At 41.9% G+C, this 17396-nt stretch overlaps 4 non-coding genes and 2 pseudogenes across 4 annotated transcripts; all 6 read right to left on the bottom strand.

The window, feature by feature from the left end:
* Positions 1 to 823: 823 nt before the first annotated feature.
* Positions 824 to 987, bottom strand: LOC130683732 (U1 spliceosomal RNA). The gene has a single exon (XR_008997608.1). It is a non-coding gene; the product is annotated as a U1 spliceosomal RNA (small nuclear RNA).
* A 964-nt stretch (positions 988 to 1951) lies between these two features.
* LOC130683723 (U1 spliceosomal RNA) lies at positions 1952 to 2115 on the bottom strand. Its single transcript, XR_008997599.1, has one exon. It is a non-coding gene; the product is annotated as a U1 spliceosomal RNA (small nuclear RNA).
* A 2058-nt stretch (positions 2116 to 4173) lies between these two features.
* On the bottom strand, positions 4174 to 4325 carry LOC130683742 (U1 spliceosomal RNA; annotated as a pseudogene).
* Positions 4326 to 13223: 8898 nt separating this feature from the next.
* On the bottom strand, positions 13224 to 13387 carry LOC130683730 (U1 spliceosomal RNA). The gene has a single exon (XR_008997606.1). It is a non-coding gene; the product is annotated as a U1 spliceosomal RNA (small nuclear RNA).
* A 964-nt stretch (positions 13388 to 14351) lies between these two features.
* Positions 14352 to 14515, bottom strand: LOC130683722 (U1 spliceosomal RNA). Its single transcript, XR_008997598.1, has one exon. It is a non-coding gene; the product is annotated as a U1 spliceosomal RNA (small nuclear RNA).
* A 2058-nt stretch (positions 14516 to 16573) lies between these two features.
* On the bottom strand, positions 16574 to 16725 carry LOC130683741 (U1 spliceosomal RNA; annotated as a pseudogene).
* Between the last annotated feature and the right edge of the window lie 671 nt (positions 16726 to 17396).

Genomic DNA, 17396 nt, shown 5'->3' with positions numbered 1-17396 from the left:
GGACAGTACTGAGATGGGAAATATCAGCTAAACCTTTAGTATAAATACAGCACACACACAAATTATTTATTGATGTAACTGAAGAAGCAGATGAAAGAATTTTAAAAGTAGTGCTCTGAGGACAGTGGATGGGGCAGGATGAGAAAGGGTGGGTTAGCTGTTGTTTCTCAGGGTGAGCCCTTCTATATGATGTTTTTAAAATCACGAGCACACTACTACTTCAATAGAAAAGTTATTTTGGGAAAACAAAAACAAAACGCAAGTCTAGGAGGAAACACAAAACACTGTTATCAGCAGAAATTATATTGTAGCCGGGTTTCTCATTTGGCAGGAAATTTAAGGCAACAGCTCTTAGGGGACATTCTTGAAAAGGAGTGAAAAGCCCCCCTGAACTCAGAACCGCTCAGCTCCGGAAAGTGTAAGTGGTACATTATAAACTCCCAGACTTCTGGTAAGTAGGCCGTCGTTTCACAGTGCTACTCAACAAACTGAAGACAGCCCCTTAAGGTTTTCACCACCTTTTACCCTCTGCCCCACGTGAATTCCTTTGCTCAGTCTTCCCCAGAAGCTGCTTCTTTTCCCTACACATCCTGGTAACTACAGCAACAGATGCAGAGCTTAAGGTGATGCAGCCAGCCCTCTAGCGGTCGGTCCAAAAAGGCGATTCCCAATTCCACCGACCAAGCAAGCAAGCAGGAAGGATCACCCACACTATATTATACAACAGCTAAACATTGAGGGAAGTGCAGAAACTGAAGCCGCTGCACTAACAACAAATCAACAGCTAGTTTACCCACGCCTTTCTTTTAAAATGCAAGTTTGATAAGGAAAAGCAGGAACACAGTTCCCCACTGACACAAAGTATGCAGCCAAGCTTCCCACTTTGGGGAAATTTGCAGGAGTCAGCACATCTTGAATGCAATGGATGAACCCCACTCAGGGAAAACCACCTTCATGATCATAGTATCTCCCCTGCCAGGTAAGTACAAAAAAAACCCCGCTTTCTGACACCTCCCCATCGGATTCCAAACACTTTGAACACCAAGGGTCACTCTCATCAGGCAAGCTCTACACTGTCATGAAACAGTTCTCCAAACTGTAGAAGCTACCCAGTAGCAGTTGGATACTGTGAAATTTGCAAAAACCGTAAACACATAAATACAATCCTGAACACGGACCAGCAGACACTGTGCTCATCTACCTACTCTGGGCAACTTGTGGTGACCTCACAACAGCTCCTGAAATCTGCAAGGTGTGGCTGATGTGGTGGGCTAAATAATGAACGGCCCACCAAAAAACGTCCCACGTCCTAATCCCTGGAGCCTGTGAACATATCTCTGGGGCAAAAAGAATTTTGCTGGTGTGACCAAGGATTTTAGATGGGAGTATCTCAAATTATCCAGGTAGGCCTAATGTAATTACAGGACTCTCAGGAAGGAAGCAGAAAGGCCAAAGAAACAGATGCCAGAAACGAGGTTTTAAATGAAGGAAGGAGAGGACTATGAACAAGGGAGTAAGAGAGAGAGCTTCTTGAAAATTGGGAAAAGTAAGGTAGCCCCCCACTTACTTTTGACCCCTAGAGCCAGAAGCTGAATTTACTGGACACCGGAACGAAAATATACCAGAACACCAATAAACATGTCAAACCTTGAAACAAAAAAGCAGCTCTTCACGTAGCGTCCAACACGTACTTTTGACCTCAACAACCAGAAACCGTTCTTTCTTTGAACTTACTGGAAACACAGGGCAAATACACTACGGCAATAAACCTTTACAAGACCTCAAAACGAGTAAAAGAAGACAGACCGAAATAACTCCTGGGATATATGAGCAGTTACTGGAAGCCCAAAAACTCTCGAGTTTTCACTAACACCAACTGCTTGATACTACCTGCACTACGTCCACAAGATATTTGACAAGCCACAAGACCTTTTCTTCGCATGGACAGAATCAGGGGAAAGCGCGAACGCAGTCCCCCACTACCACAAATTATGCAGTCGAGTTTCCCACATTTGGGGAAATCGCAGGGGTCAGCACATCCGGAGTGCAATGGATAAGCCTCGCCCTGGGAAAACCACCTTCGTGATCATGGTATCTCCCCTGCCAGGTAAGTATGAGTTGCTCAGCGGGCCCGGCACCTCACCCTCAGATTCAAATCACTATGAACAGAGGGGCGCTTTTCTCATGCAGCCTACCGTTCCCCCTCTTTCTGGAATGAAGAGAATCCAGACTATTCCTAACAGGAGGCACTAGTTTGCATACCGGCATATTGCCAAAATCTTGGGAAATATATGCCTAGTGTAAGCATGACCAGCAGTCACTGCGCCAATCTACATGTTCCACACCCCTTTTGCTGATCTCATTTAGCGCGTCCCTTGCTCTCTAAGTGGTGTTCCCGTAAAACTGGAAACACGCTCTACGGATTTAAAGGCAAACATTTAGTTCCTTCAAGGGTTCGGCGCTAGAGACGTCACTGATGTTTGGCGCACTTCAAAAGCAGCTATCACGTCACTGAAAGAGCAACTCTAAAAAGGTGAAATTTGGCAAAACTACAATCTGTAAATCCAGTCCACGTATTGCCAAAAATATGTTGTTCGTTCAAAGCTTCAAGGACAAGTGCAAAATATGCTCTCTTTCAAATCTGCAGCAAAAAAATCACCTTTAAGTGAAAGATCACTTGCACAAACACTGATTCCAATTTTGATGGGAGCAAACTAGGGAAAAGCTCCCACAGCGCCCCCACCTACACACGTGTTTGGAGAATTCACAGGGACCCGCGCAGCCCGCGATGCGATGATGGCCCTCACCGTTGGAAACCACCTTCCTCATCAGTGTCCCCTCTCCAAAGCAAAAATAAATTTTGTTTTGACGGGTCTTTAGAGCCTCCCAGGCTCATAACTAAAAATGCCCAAGATGAGCAGAATACCTGGCCAACAGTAAGCACAAGAATTATTACTTACTGTTTCTCATAAGAATAACAGTAGACCTACTATTAATATGTATTTTAAATTAAAAACAGCCCAGTTAAAAAGCGGGAAAGGATGTACACCCATGTACACAGCAGCATTATTCGGAACAGCCAAGAGGTGGAAGCAACCCAAGTGTCCACCCACAGATGGATAAGCAAAGAAAATCTGGTAGAGACATACAATGGAATATTACTGAGCCTCAAAAGTGAAAATTCTGACACATGCTACAATATGGAGGAATTTTCAGGAGGTGGTGGCTGCCGCTGGCTAGGGGAAGGGGAAGGGGAACTGGGGAGTTGTTTAATGGGTAGAGTTTCAGGTTTGTGAGACAAAGTTCTGGAAAGCAGTTGCACAACACTGTGAATACAATGAATGCTAATGAACTGTATACTTAAAAATAGTTAAGATGGTAAATTTTGTTACTGGCATTTTACCACTATTAAAAATTACAAGTTAGCAAAGGATATACATAGTTCCCATGACACAATTTATTTGGCCAATTAAATTATATGAAAAGATTTTTAACTTCTCTTAGTAATGAGATAATCATGATTTAAAGTCAATTGTACCTCAAGAAAAAAGAAAAAAAAAAAGGACTGTTAAGGGCCACTGCTGGGTTGAAGGAGGGAAGAGAAGCCCTTATACGTTATTAGTACAAGCTTAAGTGATACAAACATTTGGCAGTATGATTCAAAATGAAAATATGTACAATCTGACACAGCAATTCTACTTCAAAGAATGTTTCCAGAGAGAGAGAAAGGAAAGGGAGGAGCAATAGAAGGAGAAGGGGAGAGGAAGAATGCCCACCGAGGCAGGGCCACAAACACAAGGGTCCCAGGGTAGATATTCAGATGTTCAACCTGTATGCCAGTCTTCTTAATTTTGAGTATAATACTTAGCACAGATGTTCAAACATTCTAAGGCAGGGTCAACACGCTTTTTTGATAAAGGGCCAGATAATGAAGACTTTAGGCCTTGCAGGCCACCTAACCCCTGTCGCAAATACCTAACTCTGCCACAGCGTGGTAAAAAGGCCACTCCTGCTAAAGGCAACCGGTCCAGGGGCTTGAAGCAGCCCAGGCTGTTGCCTGAGGACCAAGCAGCTCATGAGACCTGGTCTAACACCGTTTTATTACTTGCACTAGTCCCATAACAGAAATACCAAACAGAAACCACAAGAGCTGTTCTTCGTACAGACAGAATCAGGGGAAAGCGCGAACGCAGTCCCCCACTTACCACAAATTATGCAGCCAAGTTTCCCACATTTGGGGAAATCGCAGGGGTCAGCACATCCGGAGTGCAATGGATAAGCCATCTCTACTCTAGAGTGCAGTGCATCTCTGACCACTTTCCTGCAGCGCTGGAGAGGAAGAGCCCCAGGTCCCACTCTGAAACTCCTCCCCAAAGCAAGGCCTCCCCAGCTGACCTCACTTGTGGGTGACAGCTTTCAGGAGGGACCAGATGACAGGCTGAGGCAGAGGCTTCTGGGGGGTGCTTTTCTCCCTCTTCCCCCCAGCCTCAGCTCGGATGTGCTTGGTGTGCCGGCCGTGGATAAATACGGCCTCTAAGGTGCTGCACGTGGTATTGGCGTCTCCGTCTTCACTAGTCACCATTGTGTCCGAGGACACATAGTGCTTGTGCAACGACTTCACAGTTCCCACTAGCTTCTTCTTGATGACCTAGGCTGTGCCAGACAGAACACGGGCCTTTAGAAGATCCTATGGCAACCCCTGGAACGTAACTCTGCCTGTCACCAAATACATGCACACCCACGTGTGTATACATGAATGCATGTGTTTATATAGCAAACTAGCACATTTTATAATTATAGAAAATAAAGCATAAGTAAAAAAGGGAGAATCACCCACTTATATCACACAGATGGTACTGCTGTTTCTTTTTACAAAGGTATTTTGTATTTTTTTTAAACTGCACTTCAGTGAGCGACGGCCATATAAATCTTGTGTTTAAACGTTGGCTCCATCATAGTTAGAGCTACAGGAGCTTGGGTGTAATCCATCAGGAACAGCGGTGAGGCTTTCCACCTTATTTACATGACCAAGATTCTGCAGAGATATTACAAGCCAAGAGGCAAAAAGTGCTGCTTTACAATAAAAATCATGAAGAAAACAGGAGCATGACCTACATTAAGAAAGACCTGAGGCCTGGCAGTCAGAGGCCTCAGTTTAGTCTCAGCTTTGTCAGTCAACAGCTGGGTCACCTCAGACATTTCGCTTGACCTCTCTGAGCTTCAATTTCCTCATCTATTAAAATGAAGGCACTGCTTCCCGATCAATAGCACTTTGACACAGGACTAGGTTTTTATCACCCTTCTGTCCTCAACACTAGGCACGGTTCCCGGAACATATAAGTACCCAATAAATGTTTGTTAAATGAGGAAGTTATAAAGTATACACAAAGTCCTTTGGAAATATAAAGACAGTTCTATCATAATATAACCATGTCAGATTTAACCTGAGTGTTTGAAAAAGACTAGAGAAGAATGCAGAAAACATGGTCTGAATTTCTAGGTGACAGGATTATGGATATTTTACTGTTTATTTTTATTTTAGCCCAAACAGTTCTTTGTAATGTTCTTTGAAAATTCACATGTTCTTTTTTATAACAGGTTTAATGACATAATTTACATAGCATAAACTTCACTCATTTAAAGTATACAGTTCAAAATAGACTTCAAAACAAAGAAAGTCACAAGAGACAAAGAAGGACATTACATAATGATAAAAGGGTCAATCCAACAAGAAGATATAACCATTATAAATATCTGTGCTCCCAACACAGGAGCACCGACATATGTGAAACAAATACTAACTGAATTAAAAGGGGAAATAGAATGCAATACATTCATTCTAGGAGACGTCAACCCTCCACTAATTCTGAAGGACAGATCAACCAGACAGAAAATGAGTAGGGAGACAGAGGCCCTGAACAACACAATAGAACAGATGGACCTAACAGACATCTACAGAACTCTACATCCAAAAGCAGCAGAATACACATTCTTCTCAAGTGCACATGGAACATTTTCAAGAACAGATCATATACTAGGCCACAAAAAGAGCCTCAGTAATTTCAAAAAGACTGAAGTTGTACCAACCAGCTTCTCAGACCACAAAGGTGTGAAACTAGAAATAAATTACACAAAGAGTATGAAAAACCCCACAAACACAGGGAGGCTTCACAACATGCTCCTAAATAACCAATGGATCAATGACCAAATGAAAACACAGATCAAGCAATATATGGAGACAAATGACAACAATAATTCAACACCGCAAAACCTGTGGGATGCAGCCAAGGCCGTGCTAAGAGGAAAGTATATTGCAATACAGGCCTGCCTCAGGAAAGAAGATCAATCCCATATGAGCAGTCTAAACTCACAATTAATGAAACTAGAAAAAGAACAACAAATGAGGCCCAAAGTCAGTAGAAAGAGGGACATAATAAAGATTAGAGCAGAAATAAATAAAATTGAGAATAATAAAACAATAGAAAAAAATCAATGAAAGCAAGAGCTGGTTCTTCAAGAAAATAAACACAATAGATAAACCCCTAGCCAGACTTCTCAAGAAAAAAAAGAGAATCTACTCACATAAACAGAATCAGAAGGAAGGAAAAATCACGACAGACCCCATAGAAATACAAAGAGTTATTATAGAATACCATGAAATGAGATATCACCTCACACCAGTAAGGATCGCCACCATCCAAAAGACAAACAACAACAAATGTTGGCGAGGTTGTGGAGAAAGGGGAACCCTCCTACACTGCTGGTGGGAATGTAAATTAGTTCAACCATTGTGGAAAGCAGTATGGAGGTTCCTCAAAAAACTAAAAATGGAAAAACCATTTGACCCAGGAATTCCACTTCTAGGAATTTACCCCAAGAATCCAGGAATCTCAGTTACAAAAAGATACATATACCCCGGTGTTTATCGCAGCACTATTTACAATAGCCAAGAAATGGAAGCAACCTAAGTGTCCACCAGTAGATGAATGGAAAAAGAAGAGGTGGTACATATACACAATGGAATATTATTCAGCCATAAGAAGAAAACAGATCCTACCATTTGCAACAACATGGATGGAGCTAGAGGGTATTATGCTCAGTGAAATGAGCCAGGTGGAGAAAGACAAGTACCAAATGATTTCACTCATCTGTGGAGTATAAGAACAAAGAAAACCTGAAGGAACAAAACAGCAGCACAATCACAGAACCCAAGAATGGACTAACAGTTACCAAAGGGAAAGGGACTGGGGAGGATGGGTGGGAAGGGAGGGATAAGGGCAGGGAAAAAGAAAGGGGGCATTACGATTAGCATGTGTAATGTGGGCGGGGGCATGGGGAGGCGTGTACAACACAGAGAAGACGAGTAGGGATTTTACAGCATCTTACTATGCTGATGGACAGTGTCTGCAATGGGGTTTGTGGGGGAGACTTGGTGAAGGGGGTAGCCTAGTAAACGTAATGTTCTTCATGTAAATGTAGATTAATGATACCAAAAATAAGACATATATACCCCTGTGTTTATCACAGCACTATTTACAATAGCCAAGAAATGGAAGCAACCGAAGTGTCCATCAGTAGATGAATGGATAAAGAAGATGTGTACATATACACAATGGAATATTATTCAGCCGTAAGAGGAAAACAAATTTTACCATTTGCAACAACATGGATGGAGCTAGAGGGCATTATGCTCACTGAAATAAGCCAGGTTGAAAAAGACAAGTATCAAATGATTTCACTCATCTGTGGAGTATAAGAACAAAGAAAAAACTGAAGGAATAAAACAGTAGAAGACTCACAGAACCCAAGAATGGACTAACAGGTACCAAAGGGAAAGGGACTGGGGAGGATGAGTGGGAAGGGAGGGACAAGGGGGTAGGGGGCTATTACAATTAGCAGACATAACGTAGTGGGGGGCACGGGGAGGGCTGTACAACACAGAGAAACAAGTAGTGATTCTATAGCATCTTACTATGCTGATGGACAGTGACTGTAATGGGGTAGGTGGTGGGGACTTGATGATGGGGGGAGTGTAGTAACCATAATGTTGCTTATGTAATTGTAGATTAATGATACGAAGAAAAAAAAAAGTCTAGATTTCACATTTATCACAGAGAACAACAAACAAGCCAGATATACCTTAATTCTCCTTTCTTAGCAGTGGAAAATCAGGAGAAAAAGCAAATCAAGTTAGCACTCCTTTGCCATAAATTAGGCAGTCCAGGTTTCCATGCTTGAGAAAAATACTGAATAACAGAAAAGTGAAGAACAACAGAATAATATTTAGCAATGAAAAAGAACAAAATAGTGATAAATACATTAAGGTGGATGAATCTCAAAAACATGCCACGTGAAAGCAATCAGCAAACACTATTTGATTCCATGTTATATGAAATTCCTAGACAAGGCAAATCTATAGAGACAGAAAGAAGATCAGCTGTTGCCTATGGCTGATGTTGGGGCATGGGAACCAGGAGCAACTGCCAATGGGCACAGGGAAATTTTAGAGGGGGTTATAAAAATGTTTTAATACTGGGTTATGGTTGGGCAATTGTATAAAAATCGGGAAACTATGTAGTGGGTGAACATTATGTGTGTATTATACCTCAATAAACGCTGCTAAAAAAAATGTCAAATAGAAAACAGAGCAATTATCTTTAGAGATACTTGTTTAGAGGCACAAATGCTTAGAGATACTTGCCTTCAGCAGCACAAACAGAAACAACCTCCAGAGCCTTGGAGGAGAACTGCTCACACTCGTCTGCCACCATGTGGCCACAGAGTGGGAACCCATCCACTTTTGCATTTTTCCGATACAGGTCAACCCTGTGTATCTTGGCATCAGGGACACCTTTGCAGAAGGGAGACATTGTGTATGGCTTGTTCTTAGAATACCTGTGACACCTGGTGGGGAGCCGGCCCATGGTGATACCAGGATCTTCAGTGGCACACCGAAGGGAAAGAATCTATTTTATGAACCAGCACTACTCTGATACCTAAACCAGATAAAAACCACATAAGAAGACTACAGACTATGATTCCTCATGGACACACACACACAAAACTCCTTTATTTCTTTAAAGCTGAAAACCAAATTCAGGTATATACGAAAAAGAGTAATACACCACGATCAACTGGGGTTTATCCGAGGAATGCAAAGTTGTTTAACACTAGAAACCATAAGGAATCCACAAAAGAACTACTAGAACTAATAACTGAATTCAGCAAAGTTGCAGTATACAAAATCAATACACAGAAATCTGTTGCATTCCTACATACTAACAACAAACAAACAGAAAGAAAATTAGGAAAACAACTCCATTTATAATTACATCAAAAAGAATAAAATACCTAGGAATAAACCTACCCAAGGAGGTGAAAGACCTATATTCTGAAAACTAAAAGACACTCATGAGAGAAATTAAAGGAGACTCCAATAAATGAAAATCTATCCCATGCTCATGGAAAAGAAGAATTAATATTGTCAAAATGGCCACCCTGCCCAAAGCAATGTACAGATTCAATGCAATCCCTATCAAAATGCCAACAGCTCTCCTCAATGAACTAGAACAAATAGTTCTAAAATTCATATGGAACACAAAAGGCCCCAAATAGCCAAACCAATCCTGAGGAAGAAGAAGTACAAAGCTGAGGGGATTAAACTCCCTGGCTTCAAGCTTTACTACAAAGCCACAGTAATCAAAACAATTTGGTACTGGCAGAAGACCAGGCCAATAGATCAATGGAATAGAATAGACAGGCCAGGTATAAAACCATCCACATTTGGTCAGTTAATACATGATCAAGGAGCCATGGATTTATAACGGGGAAAAGTCAGCCCCTTAACAAACAGTGTTGGCAAAACTGGACAGCTACATGTATGAGAACGAACTGGGTTATTGTCTGACTCATACACAGAAGTAAACTCTAAATGAACTGAATGTAAGTCATGAAACCATAAAAGTCTTACAACAGAACGTAGGCAAAAATCTCTTTAATATAAGCATGAGCAAATTTTCCTGCACACATCTCCTCAGTCTAGGGAAACAAAATAAAAAATGAACAAGTGGGACTATATCAAAGTAAAATGCTTCTGTACAGCAAAGGACACCATCAGCAGAACAAAAGGGCATCCTACATATGGGAGAATATCTGACAAGAGGTTAACATCCAAAGCATATAAGCAGCTCATATGCCTCAACACCCAAAAAGCAAATGACCCAATTAAATAATTGGTGGAGGAGGACCTGAACAAACACTTCTCCAAAGAAGCAATACAAATGGCCAACAGGCACATGAAGAGATGCGCCACATCGCTAAATCATGAGGAAAATGCAAATTAAAGCCACAATGAAATATCACCTCACACCAGGTAGAATGGTCCTATCCAAAAGACAAGAAATAACAACTGTTGGCAAGGATGCGGAGAAATGGGAACCCTCCTACACTGTTGGTGGGAATTCAAATTGGTGCAACCACTGTGGAAAGCAGTACGGAGGTTCCTCAAATAATTGAAAATAGAAATACCATATGACGCAATTATTCAACTTCAAGGAACTTACCTGAAGAAAACAAAATCCCCGATTCGAAGTTATTTGCACCCCTATGTTTATTACAGCACTATTTGCAATGGCCAAGATATGGAAGCAACCTAAGTGTCCATCAATTGATGAATGGAGAAAGAAGAAGTGGTACACATACACAATGGAAAGGTATTCAGCCATAAAAAGAAAAAAAATCCTGTTATTTGCAACGACGTAGATGTATCTCATGGGTATCATGCTCAGTGAAATAAGCCAAGCATAGAAACACAAATACCATCTGATTTCACTTACGTTTGGAGTATAAACACAAAGCAAAACAGAAGGAACAAAACAGCAGTAGACTATCATAGACACTGAGAAGTGACTAGTGGTTACCAAGGGGGAAGAGTTGGGGTAGACTGGCAAGGATGATGAGGGGGATAAAGGAGCACAATACTTGGCAATCACTATATAAATCTGTCACGTGGGTTGTAGGACAGCATGGAGAACACAGTCAATGATTCTGTAACATCTTCTTATGTGGACAGTTAGTAACCGCCCTAGAGGGGGGTGAGGACTTAGTAGTATGGGTAACTGTTGAACGACTGTGTTGTACATGTGAAGCAAACATAAAATTGTACATGAATGATACTTCAACAAAAAGATAATTTAAAAATTAAAATAAAAGAACACCAGTCTGTAGAATTCATCATATAAACTGATTAAGAAGTAGGTGCAGAAAAACTTGTTAATAAAGTTCCACAGCCATTTATGACTAAAAGAAGAAACTTAGCAAGGTACGATGGCTTCACAAATGTTATCTACAAAAATGCATACACTAATACACTTCATGGTGCAGACTGAATGCTTTTCCCTCAGATTAGGAACAAGAGAAAAACATGACTACTTTAAGCATCTTTATTCAAAATTGTACTGGAAGTCCTAGCTAGAGCACAAGGCAAGGAAAATAAGTAAAAGCTGTAGTTTGGAAGTAAAACTGTCTTTATTCACATATGACATGACTGCATAGAAAATGGCAAAGCATTTACCTAAAACATCCTACAAAACTCGTAACTAAATTTAGCAAAGCCACAGGATACAAGATTAATACCTGAACATCAACTCTATTTCTAGGTACTAGCAATGAACACTTACAAAATGAAAACTTTAAGTGAGAGAGAGACAATTACTGCATGATGTGGCTTATATGTGGAATCTAAAAAACAAAACAACACCCAGAGTCAATAGATACAGAGAACAGCTTGGTGGTTGCCAGAGGGAAGGAGTTAGGGGATGAGTGGATGTGGGGGATTAAGTGAGAAGTACAGTTTCCACCTATAAAATAAATAGGTCATGGGGATGTAATGTAATGCGTGGGTAAGAGTCAGCAATATTGTATTAGCTCTGTAAGATGACGATGATAACTAGACTTATTGGTGACCATTTTGCAATGCATACAAAAGTCAAATCCCTATGTTGTACATCTGAAACAATATACTGTTGTAATTAATTATACATCAAAAAACAGCAAAACAAGAAACTGAAATTTACAAATCAATACTATTTACAAGTGGTAAATACTGTACGTTTTCTTACCAGTAACGTTTCTCCCTGCCCTTTCTTCTATCACCCCACACTATTATATATATTGTGTGTCAAACAATACAGTCTACAACAACATTAATAAATTCTTTTTATGGGCAGACAGAGGGGGCAAAATCATAACATTTTCTTTTAAAACCCCAAAGCCTTGTTGATATACTCATCTCTTAAAGTGAGGAGTCAACAAATAATAAAAAGATATGACTTAAAGTTATTAAGGGAACTGATGGAAGAACTAGAAACTGTTCCATAAATATAATAAAAGGACAGAGGCGGGACAGTACTGAGATGGGAAATATCAGCTAAACCTTTAGTATAAATACAGCACACACACAAATTATTTATTGATGTAACTGAAGAAGCAGATGAAAGAATTTTAAAAGTAGTGCTCTGAGGACAGTGGATGGGGCAGGATGAGAAAGGGTGGGTTAGCTGTTGTTTCTCAGGGTGAGCCCTTCTATATGATGTTTTTAAAATCACGAGCACACTACTACTTCAATAGAAAAGTTATTTTGGGAAAACAAAAACAAAACGCAAGTCTAGGAGGAAACACAAAACACTGTTATCAGCAGAAATTATATTGTAGCCGGGTTTCTCATTTGGCAGGAAATTTAAGGCAACAGCTCTTAGGGGACATTCTTGAAAAGGAGTGAAAAGCCCCCCTGAACTCAGAACCGCTCAGCTCCGGAAAGTGTAAGTGGTACATTATAAACTCCCAGACTTCTGGTAAGTAGGCCGTCGTTTCACAGTGCTACTCAACAAACTGAAGACAGCCCCTTAAGGTTTTCACCACCTTTTACCCTCTGCCCCACGTGAATTCCTTTGCTCAGTCTTCCCCAGAAGCTGCTTCTTTTCCCTACACATCCTGGTAACTACAGCAACAGATGCAGAGCTTAAGGTGATGCAGCCAGCCCTCTAGCGGTCGGTCCAAAAAGGCGATTCCCAATTCCACCGACCAAGCAAGCAAGCAGGAAGGATCACCCACACTATATTATACAACAGCTAAACATTGAGGGAAGTGCAGAAACTGAAGCCGCTGCACTAACAACAAATCAACAGCTAGTTTACCCACGCCTTTCTTTTAAAATGCAAGTTTGATAAGGAAAAGCAGGAACACAGTTCCCCACTGACACAAAGTATGCAGCCAAGCTTCCCACTTTGGGGAAATTTGCAGGAGTCAGCACATCTTGAATGCAATGGATGAACCCCACTCAGGGAAAACCACCTTCATGATCATAGTATCTCCCCTGCCAGGTAAGTACAAAAAAAACCCCGCTTTCTGACACCTCCCCATCGGATTCCAAACACTTTGAACACCAAGGGTCACTCTCATCAGGCAAGCTCTACACTGTCATGAAACAGTTCTCCAAACTGTAGAAGCTACCCAGTAGCAGTTGGATACTGTGAAATTTGCAAAAACCGTAAACACATAAATACAATCCTGAACACGGACCAGCAGACACTGTGCTCATCTACCTACTCTGGGCAACTTGTGGTGACCTCACAACAGCTCCTGAAATCTGCAAGGTGTGGCTGATGTGGTGGGCTAAATAATGAACGGCCCACCAAAAAACGTCCCACGTCCTAATCCCTGGAGCCTGTGAACATATCTCTGGGGCAAAAAGAATTTTGCTGGTGTGACCAAGGATTTTAGATGGGAGTATCTCAAATTATCCAGGTAGGCCTAATGTAATTACAGGACTCTCAGGAAGGAAGCAGAAAGGCCAAAGAAACAGATGCCAGAAACGAGGTTTTAAATGAAGGAAGGAGAGGACTATGAACAAGGGAGTAAGAGAGAGAGCTTCTTGAAAATTGGGAAAAGTAAGGTAGCCCCCCACTTACTTTTGACCCCTAGAGCCAGAAGCTGAATTTACTGGACACCGGAACGAAAATATACCAGAACACCAATAAACATGTCAAACCTTGAAACAAAAAAGCAGCTCTTCACGTAGCGTCCAACACGTACTTTTGACCTCAACAACCAGAAACCGTTCTTTCTTTGAACTTACTGGAAACACAGGGCAAATACACTACGGCAATAAACCTTTACAAGACCTCAAAACGAGTAAAAGAAGACAGACCGAAATAACTCCTGGGATATATGAGCAGTTACTGGAAGCCCAAAAACTCTCGAGTTTTCACTAACACCAACTGCTTGATACTACCTGCACTACGTCCACAAGATATTTGACAAGCCACAAGACCTTTTCTTCGCACGGACAGAATCAGGGGAAAGCGCGAACGCAGTCCCCCACTACCACAAATTATGCAGTCGAGTTTCCCACATTTGGGGAAATCGCAGGGGTCAGCACATCCGGAGTGCAATGGATAAGCCTCGCCCTGGGAAAACCACCTTCGTGATCATGGTATCTCCCCTGCCAGGTAAGTATGAGTTGCTCAGCGGGCCCGGCACCTCACCCTCAGATTCAAATCACTATGAACAGAGGGGCGCTTTTCTCATGCAGCCTACCGTTCCCCCTCTTTCTGGAATGAAGAGAATCCAGACTATTCCTAACAGGAGGCACTAGTTTGCATACCGGCATATTGCCAAAATCTTGGGAAATATATGCCTAGTGTAAGCATGACCAGCAGTCACTGCGCCAATCTACATGTTCCACACCCCTTTTGCTGATCTCATTTAGCGCGTCCCTTGCTCTCTAAGTGGTGTTCCCGTAAAACTGGAAACACGCTCTACGGATTTAAAGGCAAACATTTAGTTCCTTCAAGGGTTCGGCGCTAGAGACGTCACTGATGTTTGGCGCACTTCAAAAGCAGCTATCACGTCACTGAAAGAGCAACTCTAAAAAGGTGAAATTTGGCAAAACTACAATCTGTAAATCCAGTCCACGTATTGCCAAAAATATGTTGTTCGTTCAAAGCTTCAAGGACAAGTGCAAAATATGCTCTCTTTCAAATCTGCAGCAAAAAAATCACCTTTAAGTGAAAGATCACTTGCACAAACACTGATTCCAATTTTGATGGGAGCAAACTAGGGAAAAGCTCCCACAGCGCCCCCACCTACACACGTGTTTGGAGAATTCACAGGGACCCGCGCAGCCCGCGATGCGATGATGGCCCTCACCGTTGGAAACCACCTTCCTCATCAGTGTCCCCTCTCCAAAGCAAAAATAAATTTTGTTTTGACGGGTCTTTAGAGCCTCCCAGGCTCATAACTAAAAATGCCCAAGATGAGCAGAATACCTGGCCAACAGTAAGCACAAGAATTATTACTTACTGTTTCTCATAAGAATAACAGTAGACCTACTATTAATATGTATTTTAAATTAAAAACAGCCCAGTTAAAAAGCGGGAAAGGATGTACACCCATGTACACAGCAGCATTATTCGGAACAGCCAAGAGGTGGAAGCAACCCAAGTGTCCACCCACAGATGGATAAGCAAAGAAAATCTGGTAGAGACATACAATGGAATATTACTGAGCCTCAAAAGTGAAAATTCTGACACATGCTACAATATGGAGGAATTTTCAGGAGGTGGTGGCTGCCGCTGGCTAGGGGAAGGGGAAGGGGAACTGGGGAGTTGTTTAATGGGTAGAGTTTCAGGTTTGTGAGACAAAGTTCTGGAAAGCAGTTGCACAACACTGTGAATACAATGAATGCTAATGAACTGTATACTTAAAAATAGTTAAGATGGTAAATTTTGTTACTGGCATTTTACCACTATTAAAAATTACAAGTTAGCAAAGGATATACATAGTTCCCATGACACAATTTATTTGGCCAATTAAATTATATGAAAAGATTTTTAACTTCTCTTAGTAATGAGATAATCATGATTTAAAGTCAATTGTACCTCAAGAAAAAAGAAAAAAAAAAAGGACTGTTAAGGGCCACTGCTGGGTTGAAGGAGGGAAGAGAAGCCCTTATACGTTATTAGTACAAGCTTAAGTGATACAAACATTTGGCAGTATGATTCAAAATGAAAATATGTACAATCTGACACAGCAATTCTACTTCAAAGAATGTTTCCAGAGAGAGAGAAAGGAAAGGGAGGAGCAATAGAAGGAGAAGGGGAGAGGAAGAATGCCCACCGAGGCAGGGCCACAAACACAAGGGTCCCAGGGTAGATATTCAGATGTTCAACCTGTATGCCAGTCTTCTTAATTTTGAGTATAATACTTAGCACAGATGTTCAAACATTCTAAGGCAGGGTCAACACGCTTTTTTGATAAAGGGCCAGATAATGAAGACTTTAGGCCTTGCAGGCCACCTAACCCCTGTCGCAAATACCTAACTCTGCCACAGCGTGGTAAAAAGGCCACTCCTGCTAAAGGCAACCGGTCCAGGGGCTTGAAGCAGCCCAGGCTGTTGCCTGAGGACCAAGCAGCTCATGAGACCTGGTCTAACACCGTTTTATTACTTGCACTAGTCCCATAACAGAAATACCAAACAGAAACCACAAGAGCTGTTCTTCGTACAGACAGAATCAGGGGAAAGCGCGAACGCAGTCCCCCACTTACCACAAATTATGCAGCCAAGTTTCCCACATTTGGGGAAATCGCAGGGGTCAGCACATCCGGAGTGCAATGGATAAGCCATCTCTACTCTAGAGTGCAGTGCATCTCTGACCACTTTCCTGCAGCGCTGGAGAGGAAGAGCCCCAGGTCCCACTCTGAAACTCCTCCCCAAAGCAAGGCCTCCCCAGCTGACCTCACTTGTGGGTGACAGCTTTCAGGAGGGACCAGATGACAGGCTGAGGCAGAGGCTTCTGGGGGGTGCTTTTCTCCCTCTTCCCCCCAGCCTCAGCTCGGATGTGCTTGGTGTGCCGGCCGTGGATAAATACGGCCTCTAAGGTGCTGCACGTGGTATTGGCGTCTCCGTCTTCACTAGTCACCATTGTGTCCGAGGACACATAGTGCTTGTGCGACGACTTCACAGTTCCCACTAGCTTCTTCTTGATGACCTAGGCTGTGCCAGACAGAACACGGGCCTTTAGAAGATCCTATGGCAACCCCTGGAACGTAACTCTGCCTGTCACCAAATACATGCACACCCACGTGTGTATACATGAATGCATGTGTTTATATAGCAAACTAGCACATTTTATAATTATAGAAAATAAAGCATAAATAAAAAAGGGAGAATCACCCACTTATATCACACAGATGTACTGCTGTTTCTTTTTACAAAGGTATTTTGTATTTTTTTTAAACTGCACTTCAGTGAGCGACGGCCATATAAATCTTGTGTTTAAACGTTGGCTCCATCATAGTTAGAGCTACAGGAGCTTGGGTGTAATCCATCAGGAACA

Source organism: Manis pentadactyla, chromosome 4 (assembly GCF_030020395.1).
Source record: "Manis pentadactyla isolate mManPen7 chromosome 4, mManPen7.hap1, whole genome shotgun sequence".
Lineage (NCBI taxonomy): Eukaryota > Metazoa > Chordata > Mammalia > Pholidota > Manidae > Manis > Manis pentadactyla.
Note: the sequence above shows the minus strand (reverse complement) of the source record. Positions and strands in the feature narration are given on the sequence as shown.